This window comes from Procambarus clarkii, chromosome 50 (assembly GCF_040958095.1).
Source record: "Procambarus clarkii isolate CNS0578487 chromosome 50, FALCON_Pclarkii_2.0, whole genome shotgun sequence".
Lineage (NCBI taxonomy): Eukaryota > Metazoa > Arthropoda > Malacostraca > Decapoda > Cambaridae > Procambarus > Procambarus clarkii.
The window spans coordinates 25246823-25260463 of NC_091199.1; the positions used below are offsets into that span (position 1 = coordinate 25246823).

General features: G+C 42.9%; 1 protein-coding gene across 1 annotated transcript in view; it reads right to left on the minus strand.

Annotated features, from left to right (window-relative positions):
* Window positions 1-1999: 1999 nt before the first annotated feature.
* LOC123772788 (angiopoietin-related protein 1-like) overlaps window positions 2000-13641 on the minus strand; it is a 203915-nt gene continuing 192273 nt past the window's right edge. Inside the window, exon 5 of the mRNA XM_069303734.1 lies at window positions 2000-3463. The gene's annotated coding sequence lies outside the window, so the exon portion shown is untranslated. The remainder of the gene's footprint in view (window positions 3464-13641) is intronic.

Here is a 13641-nt window from a genome sequence, read left to right on the forward strand (position 1 = left end):
GGCAGCTAGGGAGGAGGTGCTGGAGCTGTTGACCATGGTCACTGGTGTGTAGGGCAGCTAGGGAGGAGGTGCTGGTGCTGTTGACCATGGTCACTGGTGTGTAGGGCAGCTAGGGAGGAGGTGCTGGTGCTGTTGACCATGGTCACTGGTGTGTAGGGCAGCTAGGGAGGAGGAGCTGGTGCTGTTGACCATGGTCACTGTTGTGTAGGGCAGTGTTACGGCCCTCTCGGGACGCAACGGGGTTCTCACTCTGATGTTATTAGAGTAAGTAGTATCCGGCCCCAAGCCAGTAGTGGCTTTCAAGGAATGAGATCCGTGACGCAAGAAACTTAAAGGGGGAAGGGAAAGAAAGTTAGGAACTTAAGATTATAATTATTCCCATCACCAATAAATAATATATAAAAGAGTGCACAGGAGGAGGGGTATTAACACTGTACAGGGGAAATACACAATCGTCTTCTCTTCTCTTGAAGACTCTGGATCCAAATACTCGGTGCTGAGTCCTCGGTGCTTTCGTGGTCTCTTGACGAATCCTTCGACCAAGCTGAGTCTACCCCCAAACACAGGCCAGCCAAAACACGGGTCCACTGGGGGCACCGCCATGGAGGCCGTCAACCACAAGTCCAGCAGGTCTGCTGGCAGGTTCCGGATCAGCAAGGCTGGTCAGGCCACTCCACGAACGATATTAGGGTAACGCCCTAGACAGGAGCCTCGTGTGATACCAGAAATCACTCTCCTGTCCTCAGTACCCCAGTGGATAATCGTCTCCAGCAGTCGGTCCCGGGTAATCCTTCTACTGCCACTCCACTGGCAGGGTAACACCACAGTGTTCTTTCGGGGGGACGACTTCACAGCTGCTGCAGCAAAGCACAAGGTATGGAGACGGCTGCCTTGGGTAGACTGACTCAACTTCCATCACAGCAGTCCCAGGTCGACTCTGTAAGCAGACACGTCATCAATAACTGGGACACACTAAAACACCTCACTTACGGGCTCAGGCACAAACGCCCACCTATCCACTCCATAGATGGCGCAGTTGTCTGAGCTTCACCTCACCAGAGGTCAGCAGCGGCTGTGTTGAGCGCTGAACGGGACTGGAAACTGGCCCTCGTAGCCAGTACACGTCGTCCTCACCAGGTGTCGTCGTCCGTTTGGAGGGGGTTTTGGGAGCTGATCCACAGATGGCGCAGTCGTCACTGCTCCGGGCTCGGACGTTGGATCCGGGTTCGTAACAGGCTGCTAGGGAGGAGGTGCTGGTGCTGTTGACCATGGTCACTGGTGTGTAGGGCAGCTAGGGAGGAGGTGCTGGAGCTGTTGACCATGGTCACTGGTGTGTAGGACAGCTAGGGAGGAGGTGCTGGTGCTGTTGACCATGGTCACTGGTGTGTAGGGCAGCTGGGGAGGAGGTGGTGATGCTTTTGACCATGGTCACTGGTGTGTAGGGTAGCTAGGGAGGAGGTGCTGGTGCTGTTGACCATGGTCACTGGCGTGTAGGGCAGCTAGGGAGGAGGTGCTGGTGCTGTTGACCATGGTCACTGGCGTGTAGGGCAGCTAGGGAGGAGGTGCTGGTGCTGTTGACCATGGTCACTGGTGTGTAGGGCAGCTAGGGAGGAGGTGCTGATGCTTTTGACCATGGTCACTGGTATGCAGGGTGTTGGAAATTTCCCACACTTACACAGTACCTTTGTATTATAATACATCATTATTATATGCTACTTGCAGTAGTTACTAATTTCAATAACGGTAGTGTTAATATAAATTAATATTTCTTTATCTGAGCCTATTGCTAATATTCTCGCCACATCGAGAGGCAGGATTCCGTCAGATACTGAACATTTAAACATATTTATTACCAATATGTTAAGGTTATTAGTGGGATGTTAATAGTAAGGTTAATAGTAAGGAGGTTAATAGTGAGAGGTTAAGAGTAAAGGGCAACATGACTGAAGTATTAACATGGGTGAAAGGATATAGGAAAAGGAAATTAAAAAACTGTTAATAATATTCAAAAAATTTATTACATACATGCTTAATAAAGGTCAAAAGTGTAGTGTACCATCTAGATTGGTTAGGTCATACAACAATGACCCTAGATGGATAATCATGGGATTAAAAACCTTATCAGTAGAAAAAACTTTGATCAATGGCCTAAAATGGGGAAGTCAGTCTTGAACAACAAAATCCCAAACTAGTTAGAAATGTTAAAGAAATAATGAAAGCATCAAGAAATTATGAAGTGTGTAAAGCAGACTAAGCAATGACAATTTCTAAAACGTTTTTGCCTGATATATTAAACAAAGATTAAAGAAAAGACTTCCCAATTAATAATCTGAGGCAGGTCAGGTAGCTGAGAATGAAAAAGATATATGACCTTTTTCAAATTAATTCTTCGTCTCTGTATTTATTAAAGAAACTTAACTATGCATTAAGCAGAATTAAGCAGAACAAATCTTTGAAGGTCGAGAGGACTAGTTTAGTAGTTACTAGCGAGGAAGTTATTAAACAAATATGCAATCTAAAGGCAAACTAGTCCCCTAGAGCCAGACAAAACATTATGTAGGGTGCTTATGTATTGTAAAGCAGATTTTCTATCATTCTTTTCCTGAAAATTTTAAGGTGATAGCAGGAAAGATTGTGACATTCTTTAACTTGACGTCAACAAGGACTTTGATACTGCGCCACACAAGCCTAAAGAGCTGGAGGTACATAGTAATGGGGGTTTATCCTAAGTTGGATTAGACCTTCGTTATTGGTTATTAAAAAAAGACAGCAGAGAGTTGGCATGAATGGAGTTAAATCCCACGTCAATTTAACTTCCATGTGGGAGTTAAACTCCCAAAAGTGCTAAAAGACAAAAGATTAGCAGATGCAGTTTAATGCTGTAAAATGTTGGGATTTGAGCTTAGTAATAATAATACTAAAGTTCCCATATATCACCTGGACAATATTGAATATGTGAGGTATTAACGGGAGAAATATCTAAGAGTCATAATCTCAGGGATCATAAGCAAATAATCAATGCATAAACATATGGAATAAAGCATATAGGATACTGATATTAATTTACTAAGTGTTAACTTCAACACATCAAATATTTCCTACAAGGGAGGAAAAAAGTATTGTATTGAGTTTTATTGTTTAACATTACAATCACAGGTGGAAAAAGTTGGTTAATTATGTGAGGGTAATTAGGTCCGGCCTCAGTTGGTCCCTGGAGCTGGTCAGGGGTCACCACCTGGTCCCTGGGGCTGGTCACGGGTCACCACCTGGTCCCTGGGGCTGGTCACGGGTCACCACCTGGTCCCTGGGGCTGGTCACGGGTCACCACCTGGTCCCTGGGGCTGGTCACGGGTCACCACCTGGTCCCTGGGGCTGGTCACGGGTCACCACCTGGACTTTAGTCAACTCTTCCACTTGGGACACTTGTGGAGGAGCTTCACTCTGGTGATGACTCCACTCCATACTGCAAATGTATACACCAAAATGTTATATATTTAAACAAGGTAATATTTACAGTAAACTATATAATTACCAAAGTCAAAATGACAATAATCAGTAACAAGAACAAGAACTTTGACAAATAAAAATTTTAGATAATTAATAAGAAGCTTTGTCCAGTTAAATTAATTTTGTTGTAAAATTTGGGAAAAGGAAAACTGAAAAAGGAATATAAAGACAGCAATAAAGAAATAAATATAATGACTATATATGTCTCACATTTATTATTGCACAAATTATTCCTTAAATAAAAGCCAGAAAACCACTGCTACAAATAAATACAACATCAACCATCCAAGCAAAAAAGAAAAATATACAATTGAATACATTCCAGATCTCAGAAATTATTCAAAGATATAAATCCATTATCACATGGCAGAATTATCTGTAACAAAACTATTTATCAGGCAAGTTCCACTGAAACAAAATATTGGATGATCAGAAGGGGAAATTTTTTAATTTATTTGATTATTCATAACCTGTGACATTGAAATATTAGTGGTATATAATAGCAAACGATTGAGTAAATATATAGTAAAAATAGCAAAAGTGTGTGTGATTATTGTGTATGACAATAATCAAATCAATGCAACCGAAAACTCCTCATCCCCCTGAAGGATTCGAACCCAGATAGCCAAGGCTCCATGAACCTCAGCGTATCAAGTATTGAGGTTCTTGATAAGTTGAACACCAGTGCTGTTAACTCATGCTGCATGCATCAGCCTTTGTTGCTTACTCGATACTGAGGCTCTCACACCCGGGAATGTTGCCGATGATTTTTTTTAAATGGCGTCTGTTTACAGAAGCCGTGAGGAAGCTGATATGAACCCCGTGTTGCAGCGCGACCTTTAAATCTTGCGGGGTACTCCAAACATATCAATACCTGTGGTGCCAATTCCGCGACAGTTACTCACCACAGCTGCGGTGTGCGTAATGTGTAGCGCAGTTTAAGGGTTAAAAACATGATTTTTTTTTAAACTGTGTTTCATGTGAGGGAAATCTCCGAAAGTTCTTCACTTATTGCTTTAAGATTTTGACGCAACGTTGCATTCGAATACGTGCTGAGGCGTCTGTTTACAAGAGCCCTGAGGAAGCTGATGTGAACCCGGTGTTTCTGCAGAACCTTTAAATTATGTTGGGTACTCCAACACATCAATACCTATGGTGCGCAATTCCACGACAGTTACCCACCACAGTTAATGATGTGTAGCACAGTTGAAGGGGTAAAAACATGCTTTTTTAGAAAAAAGTGATTTTTATGTGGGGGGAAATCTACGAAAGTTCTTCATTGATTGCTTTTAAATTTTGATACAACGTATCCTTTGAATACGTGCGAGTTTTTATATACGTACTATATAGATGTCCCACCCGTGACAGTTAAAATATGTTCTTTTAACTGTGTTTTTCATGTGCGAGAATGGTGGGGAGGACGAGGGGACGGGGCTGAGGGGAAATGGTAGGGAGGATATGGGGACTGGGGAGTGGGGGATGGTGGGGAGGGCAAGGTGGCCCTTTCCATTTCCCTTGTTTATTTTTTTTAGTTTATTTTTCTTTTTTGTTTATCGGGCGATTTGCATGAAACTTATACACTTGACTGCACGTAAGCCTATCTGTAAGGGTGCAGATTTTGGAGGAAATTGGTTGATGTCAAACTCAAGTCACAGATGGCAGCACCTTAGACTATATTTTTTACTTATTTATTTTCAAGTAACATAAACGCTCAAATTTCTCTTTCATTTTTAATTCAATTTACATGGAACTTATGTAAGGTTATTTGTAATATATGTAAGGTTTAAGTCTCTAAAATCTGAAGGAAGCGTTTTTTCCTAAGTCCATTTATTTATTTTTATTGAGACTAATAATCAGTCTCCGTGGTGTAGTGGTAAAACACTCACCTGGCATTCCGCTAGTGCTTTGTCATGGGTTCGTATCCTGGCCGCGGAGGATTTACTGGGCGTAAATCCTTAACAGTAGCCTCTGTTTAACTCAACAGTAAAAGTGAGTACTTGGTTGTAAAAACGATTCTTCGCGGCGGGGATCGTATTCCAGGGACCTGACGGAAACGCTACGCATGCTAGTGGCTTTACAAGAAAGTAACAACTCTTGTATGTATATATATATATATATATATATATATATATATATATATATATATATATATATATATATATATATATATATATATATATATATATATAGGGTACCACCTCTGGTGCCAATGTGGGGACCCATAGCCTCGGAGAAGAAAATAAAAAGTATTCAGAGGAGACCTTGTGGTTTCTCACTGAACACTAATATTATCTTCTCCTACCACCCCCATTCTTTTGTATGTACATATATATTTACTTTATTTGAACTTTGTTACAAAAAAGGAGTTACATATGGGTCACAAAGATGGTTATCATAGGTTGTCGAGTTCCTCCAGCTCCTCAGATGGCGGGCAGGAACCCTGGATGCAGTGCCCATTACCCCTCTGTATCGCCACACTGAGGCGCTGGAAAAGAAAGCTTGCAGCTCTTGGGTCTCTTGTTGTTTCAATGAGTCTAGAACACAGTTCCTTCAAAAAACTGGTAGCACTTTTACCCCAGGCGCCGAGTGTCTCAGAAGCAATGGGGACAAAATTGTAGTGGTGATCCAGTTCTCTATACTTAAGGGATTTGGCTACTTCCCTGTGGGTGGAAGCGCCACCTGGTTGTGCAACACTGAGGTTAATGTAGGTGTTAGCCAGGGTTGATATGCACGTGCAGTCCCATACCAACTGCTTGCTATTCTTCCAGGGGTTCACTGTGATACCATCCGGGCGACCAATAAGAGCATCAGAGTTACGGGGCGTTAGGTAACGGGGCTCTCTTTCAGCTGGGCATCCAGCTGTGGTGAGGCTCCTCTTGATGATGTCGTTAACTTCACTGTGCCTCGAGTGCCATCCCCCTATGCTTTGGCAGAGTAGGCCATGGTGGCCGTACCTGTCAGCCACCACCTCGCCGCAAATACACCTATATCTGGTGTGGATTGGGGCAGCAAGGCGGAGGGCCACAGCAATTCGGAGGGCGTGTGGTGTGAGACGCGTACCAGTTGCCGACATTGGGGTTGCTAACAGGAAATCCCCTGCATGTGGTGCTGCTACTGCTGTGAGGCGAGCAATGTCGTGTTGTGTTGATGCAGCACCCAGGCACTCTGCAGCAACTTGGTCTACAATGGGGCCATCCCAGCTGGATTGCTTGTGGGCTTTTGGGGATGGTGGTTGAGGTGATGGGCCTGCACGAGAGGCCCACTCTGTGGCACAGCGTGTAAAATTGGGATCATGTACACCTGCCAGCTGATGTAAGTGGGCAGGTAGCATTTCCTTCACAAGGTCGTCGGATGCTGATAAGGAGGACAGGAAGGCTGGAACAGCGATTTGCGTTGCTGTTCGAACTCCGAGGTCCCCAAGTCTTACGGGAAGAGAGGCTTGTTTCCACTGTAGGTCATCGAGAGAGAGGTTAAGGGCTTTTTCTAGCATTGATTTCAGTAACCGGTCATACTCACTTAGTTTTTGGCTACTGTAAGATGGTGAACACCTCAGAAAGTATGTTAACGTGGGGAGGGACAGACATCTGGTGATGAGGTAGAGTGCATCATGAGCATCAATATCCTCAATCCTCCCATCCATCCTCTTAAGGTCGGCGATTTTCTTATCAAGTACCTCATCGATGGCTTTCAACCCCAGGGGAGCTCCTAGGAGTGTGCTGTCTTCAGGTTTAGTTTTATGGATATCTGGCAGAAGACCCTCTATTCTCTCTACGATGCCCTGGTTGGAAAATATTATTTCACATTTAGAAGGGTTCAGGGTGAGGCCTAAAACTGCACCTTGCTCCTGGATTTTTCTGATGTCCTCCAGGATTGAGTCTTGGGAACCAGCTAGGGTACCATCGTCCAAGAACCAGATGTTAAGCTCGCTGGACAGGACCTCTGTGACTTGTTTGATGACTAAGCAGAAAAGGAGAGGAGCAAGGGGGTCACCCTGTTGGACGCCTTCTCGCGAGTCAATTTCATGTTCGCCAAAAAGTAGCTTAAGATCCATACTGTAGCATGAATGTACAAAAGGGTAGAGGGAAGGGAAATGACTATGAACCGCACGGAGTACAGCATCCCTCCGCACCAAATTGAAGGCATTTTTGAAATCTAGCTTGATAAGGGCCTTTTCGTCTGTGATGTTGGCGATGAAGGCTCGAGCTGCATGGGCTGCCGCCTCACACCCTTGTGAAATGCCAAACCCGAGCTGTTTTGGCTTCAGCATGTTGGCCGCTGCATCACTAACTGTTCTTGCAGCTGCCTTTGCGACGAGACGCCGGAGAGAATTGCCCACAGCTATCGGCCTGATCCCTCCATCCTTTTTCTTTTTCATCCTCTTTTCTTTTTCTTCTCCATCCTTTATTTCTTTTATATATATATATATATATATATATATATATATATATATATATATATATATATATATATATATATATATATATATATATATATATTTTGGTAGCAGTCTTTCCTGTAGACATATATTATTAAATATGACCGAAAAAGTAAGATTAATAATTCTAACACGAATTTTCTCAATCTTTCGTACATTTCTTTTCACTGTTGGAGGTAAATCAAAAATCAATTGTCCAAAATTCATTTTTATTTCTAGTCTGACGCGACACGAGCGCGTTTCGTAAAACTTATTATATTTTCAAAGACTTTAGTTTACAAATACACAACTGAATAGAACTTACGCATCTCCGATTTTGTTTATATCTATATTTGAGTGAGGTGGATGGGGTGAGGTGGCATTAATAGGGTATTAATTTCATCAACACAAGACAGAACAAGAGGTGGCATTAATAGGGTATTAATTTCATCAACACAAGACAGAACACGAAACAATGGGTATTGAATAGAAGTGATTGTAGATAGCCTATTGGTCCATATTTCTTGATGCTTCTATATTGGAGCGGAGTCTTGAGGTGGGTAGAATTTAGTTGTGCATTAATTGGCTGTTGATTGCTGGTGTTGACTTCTTGATGTGTAGTGCCTCGCAAACGTCAAGCCGCCTGCTATCGCTGTATCTATCGATGATTTCTGTGTTGTTTACTATGATTTCTCTGGTGATGGTTTGGTTGTGGGAAGATATTATATGTTCCTTAATGGAGCCCTGTTGCTTATGCATCGTTAAACGCCTAGAAAGAGATGTTGTTGTCTTGCCTATATACTGGGTTTTTTGGAGCTTACAGTCCCCAAGAGGGCATTTGAAGGCATAGACGACGTTAGTCTCTTTTAAAGCGTTCTGTTTTGTGTCTGGAGAGTTTCTCATGAGTAGGCTGGCCGTTTTTCTGGTTTTATAGTAAATCGTCAGTTGTATCCTCTGATTTTTGTCTGTAGGGATAACGTTTCTATTAACAATATCTTTCAGGACCCTTTCCTCCGTTTTATGAGCTGTGGAAAAGAAGTTCCTGTAAAATAGTCTAATAGGGGGTATAGGTGTTGTGTTAGTTATCTCTTCAGAGGTTGCATGGCGTTTCACTTTCCTTCTAATGATGTCTTCGACGAAACCATTGGAGAAGCCGTTGTTGACTAGGACCTGCCTTACCCTACAGAGTTCTTCGTCGACTTGCTTCCATTCTGAGCTGTGGCTGAGAGCACGGTCGACATATGCGTTAACAACACTCCTCTTGTACCTGTCTGGGCAGTCCCTGTTGGCATTTAGGCACATTCCTATGTTCGTTTCCTTAGTGTAGACTGCAGTGTGGAAACCTCCGCTCTTTTCCATGACTGTTACATCTAGGAAGGGCAGCTTCCCATCCTTTTCCATCTCGTAAGTGAAACGCAGCACGGAACTCTGCTCAAATGCCTCCTTCAGCTCCTGCAGATGTCTGACATTAGGAACCTGTGTAAAAATGTCGTCAACATACCTGCAGTATATGGCCGGTTTCAAGTTCATGTCGACTAAGACTTTTTGCTCGATGGTACCCATGTAGAAATTTGCAAACAGGACACCTAGGGGAGAACCCATGGCGACCCCATCTACTTGCTTATACATGTGCCCATCCGGGCTCAAGAAGGGTGCCTCTTTAGTACAAGCTTGGAGTAGTTTCCTCAGAATATTTTCTGGTATGTCAAGAGGAGTACAGGCTGGATCACGATACACTCTGTCGGCTATCATCCCGATTGTCTCGTCCACAGGTACGTTGGTAAACAGCGATTCTACGTCCAACGAGGCTCTTATCCCTGTGGCCCGTGTGCCCCGCAGTAAGTCAACAAATTCCTTTGGAGACTTCAGGCTGAAGGCGCAAGGAACATAAGGAGTCAGCAGGCCGTTGAGTCGCTTTGCCAGTCTGTACGTGGGTGTGGGTATCTGGCTAATGATTGGTCGAAGTGGGTTTCCAGGCTTGTGTGTTTTGAGATTTCCATACGCATATCCAGGTTTATATTCCCAATGATCTTTGGCTGGTGGAGTCCGGATTTCTTGGCGTTCACAGTTTCGATCAGTTTGTTGACCTTTGCTTTTAATTCGGCTGTAGTGTCCTTCGTTACCCTTTGGAACTTAGTTTGGTCAGAGAGTATGATGTTCATTTTCGCCAGATATTCGTCTTTTTTAAGAATGACATATATTGGCGACTTGTCACCTCTCCTGACAACTATCTCCTTGTTCTCACGAAGGCTTTTAGCTGCCGCTTTGAGCTCGGGGGACAGTATGGTGCTTCTGTAATTGCCTCGATTCTTTCCTCCTTCTGCAATAAGTTCTGCTTGTAAGGTATCTTTGGTAGTGACCTTCTTTTGTGTCTCGAGGTCGAATATGTCGTCCAACAGAATTTCCAACTCTACTTTCCGGGCCATCTCACTCGGTCTGGACATAACATGGCAGTTTATGCCCCGATTTAGGAGAGTGACTTGGTCCTCAGTGAGGTTAATTCCTGCAAGGTTCAGGAAGCCATCTCTTGGTCGTGGAATTGCCATAGGTCCTCCATATTATGTTGTTAGTTTCTTGATAATCCTTGTTTCAGTGCTGAGGTGATGTTGGTCTGTGAGGATGTCGAGGTGTTGTTCAATGCGGGTACGGATACTTTCGTCGATGTTGCTATTTCTCCACTCGTTTGTAGCATGAAGTAGTTGCGTTTTGTTGTCTTTGATTTCATTCTCTGCCTTGTATATCTGATCACGAATCAGATCCTGGCGATATTTTATCGTGAAGGCTTGATTCCTTGCTGCTGGGTCGTGCGCTTTAATATTAGTATATTTTAATCTAATATTAGTTAATATTAGATTCCCAGCAGCAAGGAATCAAGCCTGGAGTAATATATATATATATATATATATATATATATATATATATATATATATATATATATATATATATATATATATATATATATATATATATACATATATATATATATATATATATATATATATATATATATATAACTGAAAACTCACACCCCAGAAGTGACTCGAACCCATACTCCCACAACTGCCTCTGAAGTGATAGCCTCGGCTATCACTTCCTTTTGTCCGGTCGTGATGGTCAAGCGGATTAAGGCGTCCCTGTACATACCAGTTGTGGGAGTATGGGTTCGAGTCACTTCTGGGGTGTGAGTTTTCAGTTGTATATAGTCCTGGGGACCATTCAGGCTTGTTTGCATTTGTGTTCCTCACGTGTGCCCCAAAGAATGAGGTGATTTGATAAAATGCTATGCCCAAGATTACCATCCGAGTGCCGGCGGGGAAGTGGTTCATATAGCCTCGGCTATCACTTCCTTTTGTCCGGTCGTGATGGTCAAGCGGATTAAGGCGTCCCTGTACATACCAGTTGTGGGAGTATGGGTTCGAGTCACTTCTGGGGTGTGAGTTTTCAGTTGTATATAGTCCTGGGGACCATTCAGGCTTGTTTGCATTTGTGTTCCTCACGTGTGCCCCAAAGAATGAGGTGATTTGATAAAATGCTATGCCCAAGATTACCATCCGAGTGCCGGCGGGGAAGTGGTTCATATAGCCTCGGCTATCACTTCCTTTTGTCCGGTCGTGATGGTCAAGCGGATTAAGGCGTCCCTGTACATACCAGTTGTGGGAGTATGGGTTCGAGTCACTTCTGGGGTGTGAGTTTTCAGTTGTATATAGTCCTGGGGACCATTCAGGCTTGTTTGCATATATATATATATATATATATATATATATATATATATATATATATATATATATATATATATATATATATATATAGGGTATATATATATATATATATTAGTATATTTTGGTAGGAGTCGTTCCTGTAGACATATATTATTAAATATGACCGAAAAAGTAAAATTAATAATTCTAACACGAATTTTCTCGATCTTTCTTACGTTTCTTTTCACTGTTGGTGGTAATTCAAAAATCAATTCTCCAAAATTCATTTTTATTTCTAGTCTGATGCGACACTTGAGCGCGTTTCGTAAAACTTATTACATTTTCAAAGACTTTAGTTTACACACACACACACAACTTTTAACTGAATAGAGCTTAAACATCTTTCAGTTTTTATACCTACATTTGGGTGAGGTGACATGTTACAATAGTTTTGGATGAGGTGAAAATAAACTTTTAACACAAGACAGGACACGAAACAATGGGTATTAAAGATAGGTAACTGCAGAAGGCCTATTTTTATTGTCCCATATTTCTTGATGCTTCTATATTGGAGCGGAGTCTTGAAGTGGGTAGAATATAGTTGTGCATTAATTGGCTGTTGATTGCTGGTGTTGACTTCTTGATGTGTAGTGCCTCGCAGACGTCAAGCCGCCTGCTATCGCTGTATCTATCGATGATTTCTGTGTTGTTTGCTAAGATTTCTCTGGTGATTGTTTGGTTGTGGGAAGAGACTATATGTTCCTTAATGGGGCCCTGTTGCTTATGCATCGTTAAACGCCTGAAAAGAGATGTTGTTGTCTTGCCTATATACTGAGTTTTTTGAGGCTTACAGTCCCCAAGAGGGCATTTGAAGGCATAGACGACGTTGGTCTCTTTTAAAGCGTTCTGCTTTGTGTCTGGAGAGTTTCTCATGAGTAGGCTGGCCGTGTTTTTGTTTTTATAGTAAATTGTCAGTTGTATCTTCTGATTTTTATCTGTAGGGATAACGTTTCTACTAACAATATCTTTCAGGACCCTTTCCTCTGTTTTATGGGCTGTGGAAAAGAAGTTCCTGTAAAATAGTCTAATAGGGGGTATAGGTGTTGTGTTAGTTGTCTCTTCAGAGGTTGCATGGCGTTTCACTTTCCTTCTTATGATGTCTTCCACAAAACCATTGGAGAAGCCGTTGTTGACTAGGACCTGCCTTACCCTACAGAGTTCTTCGTCGACTTGCTTCCATTCTGAGCTATGGCTGAGAGCACGGTCGACATAAGAGTTAACAACACTCCTCTTGTACCTGTCTGGGCAGTCACTGTTGGCATTCAGGCACATTCCTATGTTTGTTTCCTTAGTGTAGACTGCAGTGTGGAAAACTCCGCTCCTTTCCATGACTGATACATCTAGAAAGGGCAGCTTCCCATCCTTCTCCATCTCGTAAGTGAAACGCAACACAGAATTCTGCTCAAATGCCTCCTTCAGCTCCTGCAGATGTCTGACATTAGGTACCTGTGTAAAAATGTCGTCAACATACCTGCAGTATATGGCCGGTTTCAAGTTCATGTCGACTAAGACTTTTTGCTCGATGGTACCCATGTAGAAATTTGCAAACAGGACACCTAGGGGAGAACCCATGGCGACCCCATCTACTTGCTTATACATGTGCCCATCCGGGCTCAAGAAGGGTGCCTCTTTAGTACAAGCTTGGAGTAGTTTCCTCAGAATATTTTCTGGTATGTCAAGAGGAGTACAGGCTGGATCACGATACACTCTGTCGGCTATCATCCCGATTGTCTCGTCCACAGGTACGTTGGTAAACAGCGATTCTACGTCCAACGAGGCTCTTATCCCTGTGGCCCGTGTGCCCCGCAGTAAGTCAACAAATTCCTTTGGAGACTTCAGGCTGAAGGCGCAAGGAACATAAGGAGTCAGCAGGCCGTTGAGTCGCTTTGCCAGTCTGTACGTGGGTGTGGGTATCTGGCTAATGATTGGTCGAAGTGGGTTTCCAGGCTTGTGTGTCTTGAC